Source organism: Cervus elaphus, chromosome 13, assembly GCF_910594005.1.
Source record: "Cervus elaphus chromosome 13, mCerEla1.1, whole genome shotgun sequence".
In the NCBI taxonomy this organism is placed as follows: Eukaryota; Metazoa; Chordata; class Mammalia; order Artiodactyla; family Cervidae; genus Cervus; species Cervus elaphus.
In genome coordinates, this window is record NC_057827.1 from 71,520,956 (window position 1) to 71,527,586 (window position 6,631).

Below are 6,631 nucleotides of genomic sequence, written 5' to 3' on the forward strand. Positions count from 1 at the left end.
AATGGGACCTAATTAAACTTAAAAGCTTTTGCACAATGAAGGAAACTATAAGCAAGGTGAAAAGACAGCCTTCAGAATGGGAGAAAATAATAGCAAATGAAGCAATTGACAAAGAATTAATCTCAAAAATATACAAGCAACTCCTATACCTCAACCCCAGAAAAATAAGTGACCCACTCAAAAAATGGGCCAAAGAACTAAACAGACATTTCTTGAAAGAAGACATACAGATGGCTAACAAACACATGAAAAGATGCTCAACATCACTCATTATCAGGGAAATGCAAATCAAAACCACATTGAGGTACCATCTCACGCCAGTCAGAATGGCTGCTATCAAAAAGTCAACAAGCAATAAATGCTGGAGAGGGTGTGGAGAAAAAGGAACCCTCTTACACTATTGGTGGGAATGCAAACTAGTATAGCCACTATGGATAGCAGTGTGGAGATTCCTTAAAAAACTGGAAATAGAACTGCCATACGACTCAGCAATCCCACTGCTGGGCATAACCACTGAGGAAACCAGAATTGAAAGAGACACGTGTACCCCAATGTTCATCCCAGCACTGTTTACAATAGTCAGGATATGGAAGCAACCTAGATGTCCATCGGCAGATGAATGGGTGAGAAAGCTGTGGTACATATACACAATGGAATATTACTCAGCCATTAAAAAGAATGCATTTGAATCAGTTCTAATGAGGTGGATGAAACTGGAGCCTATTATACAGAGTGAAATAAGTCAGAAAGAAAAACACAAATATAGTATATTAATGTATATATATGGAATTTAGAAAGATGGTAACGATGACCCTATATAAAAGACAGAAAAGAGACACAGATGTAAAGAACAGACTTTTGGACTCTGTGGGAGAAGGTGAGGGTGGGATGATTTGAGAGAATAGCATTGAAACATGTATATTATCATATGTGAAAAAGATTGCCAGTCCAGGTTTGATGCATAAGACAGGATGCTCAGGGCTGGTGCAGTGGGATGACCCTGAGGGAGGGGATGGGGAGGGGGGTGGGAGGGGGGGTCAGGATGGGGAACACATGTGCACCCTTGGCTGATTCATGTGAATGTACGGCAAAAACCACCACAATATTGAAAGTAATTAGCCTCCAATTAAAATAAATTAAAAAGAAAACAATAAGAAACCTGTGGGATAATATAAAGTGTGCAAATCTATGCATAATAGGGAATCCACAAGGAGAAGAAAGAGGAAAAAAGATTGAAATGTATTTGAAGAAAGTATGGTTGAAAATTTCTCAAACCTAAAGAAGGAAACAGCTATCCAGATACACGGGGCACGGAGGGTTCCAAACAAAATGAACTTGAACAGACCAACACCAAGATGTATTATAATAAAAGGGGCAAAAGTTAAAAATTCAGAGAGGATTCTAAGGCAGCAAGAGGAAAAGAAAGAACCTCTGTAATGCCATCAGCCTATTTGTCTACCAAAACTCCACAGGCCAGAAGGCAAAATATATTCAAAGTCCTGAAAGGAAAAAACCTACAGCCTAGGATACTTTACCCAGCAAGATTATCATTCAGAAAGGAGAGATAAAGAATCTCTCATACAAGCAAAGACTTAAAGAATACAGCAATACTAAACCTATCTTTAAAGAAATATTAAAGGTCTTCTCTAAATAGAAAATAAGAAAGAAGTTATAAGAATGAGAAAATCACAACTGGGAAGTAAATCACTTAAATAAACCAGTATACATATTTAAAAAATAAAATAAGATTGTGAAAAGTATTAATAACCACAATGATCAGAAAAAGGATAAAAATGAAGATGTAGAAAAGGATATGAAAGTCATGAAATATGGAAAAGGAGAGTAAGAAAATATAAATACTTTTTAGGATGTGATTGAGCCTAAATAACTATCAGTCTAAAGCAAATAGATATAGGAAGGGTTAACATACTTGATATAGGAAGGGCTTTCCTGGTGGCTCAGAAGGTAAAGCATCTGCCTGCAGTGCGGGAGACCTGGGTTTGATCCCTGGGTCAGGAAGACCCCTCTGGAGAAGGAAATGGCAACCCACTCCAGTACTCTCGCCTGGAAAATTCCGTGGTCGGAGGAGCCTGGAAGGCTACAGTTCATGGGGTCGCAAAGAGCTGGAAACGACTGAGTGACTTCACTTCACTCACTAACTAATACTTAATGTGGCAACCACAAATCAAAAAAATACAATAGATTAACAAAACCCAAAAAGATAATACAACAATAGCATAAAATAAAAGGAAAATTTCAAACCACAAGAGGAAAAGAAAAAAGAAAAAAAAAGAACAAAGAAAATATATAAAATTGATTAGAAAATGAGGTTTACAATGGCAATAAATACAAATCTTTCATAATTATCTTAAATATCAATGGTCTAAATGCTCCAACCAGAAGTATTAGAATGCATACTAGATAAAAAAACAAGAGCTGACAATGTGCTGCCTGAGAGACTGACCGTGGGACAAAGGACGTACATAGATTCAAACTGAGGGAATGGAAAAGATATTCCACTCAAATGTAAATGACCAGAAAGCAGAAATCACAGTGTTCATATCATACAAAATAGACTTTATAGCTTAGACCATAAAGAAAGATAAAGAAGGACACTATATACTGATAAAATAATCAATACAAGAGGATCATCAACACATATGCACCTAATACAGGGACACCCAAATACATAAAACTAATACTAACAGACATAAAGGAGAAATTGATGGGAATACAATAATAGGAGACTTTAACACTCCACTGACACCAATGGACAGATCTTTCAGAGAATCAATAAGGCAACAGAGATACTAAACGATACAAAATAGAACAGTAAGACTTGACTGATATGTTCATGATATTGCATCCAAAAAACCAGATTATACATTCTTTTCAAGTACACAAGGAACATTCTCTAGAAGACAAACTAGGGGACAAAACAAGCCTCAACATATTTATGAGAGTAGAAATTTTCTTGAGTACCTTTTCTGACCATACAGCATGAAACTAGTAATCAACCACAGAAAAGGAAATGAGAAAAAACAACTACGTGGAGACTAAACAGCATGCTACTATAAAACCAATGAGTCAACGAGGAAATCAAAGAGGAAATTGAAAATACCTTGAGACAAAAGACAATGAAATCACATACAAAGTCTATGGGATACAGCAAAAGCAGTTTTTAGAGGGAAATTCATAGTGATATAGGCCTTCATAGAAAAACAAGAAAAATCTCAAATAAGATCTAACAGCAGCAGAAGATATTAATAAGAAGTGGTAAGAACACACAGAACTATATAAAAATGCTTAGTGACCTGGATAACCAAGATGGTGTGGTCACTCACCTAGAGCCAGATATCCTGGAATGTGAAGTCAAATGGGCCTTAGGAAGAATTATGAGGAACAAATCTAGTAGAGGTGACAGAATTCTAGCCCAGCTATTTAAGATTTTAAAAAATGATGCTGTTAAGGTGCTGCATTCAACATGTCAGCCAATTTGGAAAACTCAGCAGTGATCACAGGACTGGAAATGGTGTTTCTATTCCAATACCTAAGGAGGGCAATGCCAAAGAATGTTCCAGTTACTGTACAAGTGCACTCATTTCACATGCTAGCAAGGTAATGCTCAAAATCCTTCAAGCTAGACTTCAACAGAATGTGAACTGAGAACTTCCAGATATACAAGCTGGATTTAGAAAAGGCAGAGTAACCATGGATTAAATCACCAATATTTGATCAGTTATGGAGGAAGCAAGAGAGTTCCAGAAAAACATCTACTTCTGCTTCATTGATGATGCTACAACTTTTGATTGTGTGGATCACAGCAAACATGGAAAATTCTTAAAGAGATAGGAGAACCAGACCACCTTATCTGTCTCCTGAGAAATCTGTATGCATGTCAAGAAGCCACAGTTAGAACATGACATGGAAAAACAGACTGATTCCAAATTGGGAAAGGAGTACAACAGGGCTGTATATTGTCACCATGCTTATTTAAATTCTATGCAGAGTACATCATGTGAAATGCTGAACTGGATGAATCACAAGCTGGAATCAAGATTTCTGGGGAAATATCAACCTCAGATACACAGATGACACCACTTTAATGGCAGAAAGTGAGGCAGAACTGGAGTCTTCATGATGGTGAAAAATGAATGGTGAAAAAAGAATGAAAAAGCTGCTTGAAACTCAACACTCAAAAAACTAAGATCGTGGCATTTGGTAGGATCAATTCATGGCAAATAGAAGAGAAAAAGTGGAAATAGTGACAGATTTTATTTTCCTGGGCTCCAAAATCACTGCAGACAGTGACTGCAGCCATGAAATTAAAAAACACTTGCTCCTTGGAAGGAAAGCTATGACAAACTTAGCATATTAAAAAGCAGACGCCACTTTGCCAAAAGTTCCATGTAGTCAAAGCTATGACTTTTCCAGTAGTCATGTACAGAAGTGAGAGTTGGACCACAAAAAAGGCTGAGTTTGCAAAAATTGATGCTTTTGAACTGCAGTGTTGGAGAAGACTTTTGAAAGTCCCTTGGACAGCAAGGAGATCAAACCAGTCCATCCTAAAGGAGATCAACCCAGATTATTCATTAGAAGGACTGATGCTGAAGCTCCCCTACTTTGTACCCCTAATGCCAAGAGTTGGTATATTCGAAAAGACTCAGATGCTGGGAAAGACAGAAGGCAAAAAGAAAAATGGGTGTAAGAGGAAGAGACGGTTAGAGAGCATCACTGACTCAACGGCCATGAATTTGAGTTAGGTCTGGGAGATAGTGATGGACAGGGGAGCTTGGTGGGCTGCAGTCCACAGGGTCACAAAGAGTTGGACACAACTTAGCAACTGAACAGTATTATACATATTGAATATGAAACATATGTGTATATATGCACATATGCATATATATATTCAATAGGAACAATAAGACTATTGAAGATATGTTTTCTCATAACTCTCTCTCTCTCTCTATATATATATATATGTATATATTCATAAATATATAAATCATTCAACTGTGAAGGACCTCAAGGAGACACTCCCAAGTGGAAAATGTATTTCAATACTAGTTGGTTTTTTGGAGGGCACAAAATTCTTGGATCACATTATCTCTTCAACAAGGTTTTATGGGCACTGACAAATTTTTCTTTGTAAAGAAATAGGGCCAGATGCCTCGCCTCTCCTGTTTGGTCTGACTGTGTGCAGACGCTGCTTTGCTTATTTTGAAGTCATGTTCATTTCCTTCAGTCCCTCAGTCGTGTCCGACTCTGCGACCCCATGGACTGCAGCACGCCAGGCCTCCCTGTCCATCACCGTCTCCTGGAGCTTGCTCAAACTCATGTCCATTGAGTCGGTGATGCCATTCAACCATCTCATCCACTGTTGTCCATCCTCCTCTTGCCTTCAATCTTTCCCAGCATCAGGGTCTTTTCCAGTGAGTCAGTTCTTTGCATCAAGAGGCCAAAGTATGGGAACTTCAACATCAGCATCAGTCCTTCTGATGAATACTCAGGACAGATTTCCCTGAGGATGGGCTGGTTGGATCTCCTTGCAGTCTGAGGGATTTGCAAGAGTCTTCTCCAACACCACAGTTCAAAAGCATCAATTCTTCACCACTGGGGCCAAGGATGTGTCTCAATTCTGCTCTGCTGTCCTTAGTTGGTGGTCAAAGGGGCTGCTCATCCCAGACACTGCATCTGCATCCCAGGATGGGCAGAGAGTGAGCTGCACTTTGGAAGCCCTATCCTTGGACCCCAGGGCATCTCATGGTGAAGACCAGGGTCACATGGATGCCCCTGGGGGCAGAGGTGTCCGGGTTGCACTGGGAAAGACGAGGGGAGGATGGGTGTCGCGTGGGCGTGAGGACAGTCAGCCCCAGAGACGAAGGACAGGAGCTGCGGGTGGAGGGGTCCCGCGTGGGCCGTGCTGGGCAGAAGGGGGCTCGGGGCTCGGGTGTGGAGTGTTGGGTTGACCTATTTGGGTGAGGAGAACCCAGGGCCAAGGCAGAGAGGGGGCATCAGTGCAGGGGGTTCAGGGAGGGAAAAGTGAGGGGTGGGGTGGGGAGGGTAAAGGTGCAGGGTTGGGGGTGAGGGGGGCTGTAGGGACGGACCTGGAGAGGGGAGTGGGCGGGCGAGAGTGTCCTTTTGCACCCCTGTGTCCTGTCACCGAGTCCTAGATGCTCCTTCCCTCCAACTGCAGCTGAAAGTGCCGCCTCCTCCAGGAAGTCACCCCGACTGACTCCAGACCAGACTGAGCAGGGAGACCTGGCCCCCCTGTCATGCTCTGCATCTTTGCTCATGAACTGCAGCGAGGCCTGCGCCTGACTGCGGCCCCCGCCCAGGCCCCGTGCAGGGACCCGGGATGGTGAGCGAGGGAAGAAGTGGCGGGCACCCTGCCTCTGGGTTGGGCAGTCCGGCTCCCTGCTAGAAGTCTCTGCGGACCTCCAGGCCTGTGTGGGGGTGGGGCAGGGCAGGAAGCCAGGCAGGAAGGGGCCTTGCAGTCAGACTCAGTGAGCAGCTGTCACCGGAGCTGGCCTGGGGCTTCAGGGCTTTCCTGCCTGGGGGCGGCGGGGGCGGGGGCGTTGCCGCACAGAGAAGAGGCTGCCGGGGCCCCGGGTGTGTCAAGCCGCTGCCC

The 6,631-nt window shown here is 42.3% G+C and overlaps 2 gene segments (V, D, J or C); both read right to left on the reverse strand.

Annotated features, from left to right (window-relative positions):
- LOC122706350 overlaps positions 1-6,631 on the reverse strand; it is a 191,963-nt gene that overhangs the window by 104,328 nt on the left and 81,004 nt on the right.
- Positions 1-6,631, reverse strand: part of LOC122706348 — a 78,093-nt gene that overhangs the window by 23,389 nt on the left and 48,073 nt on the right.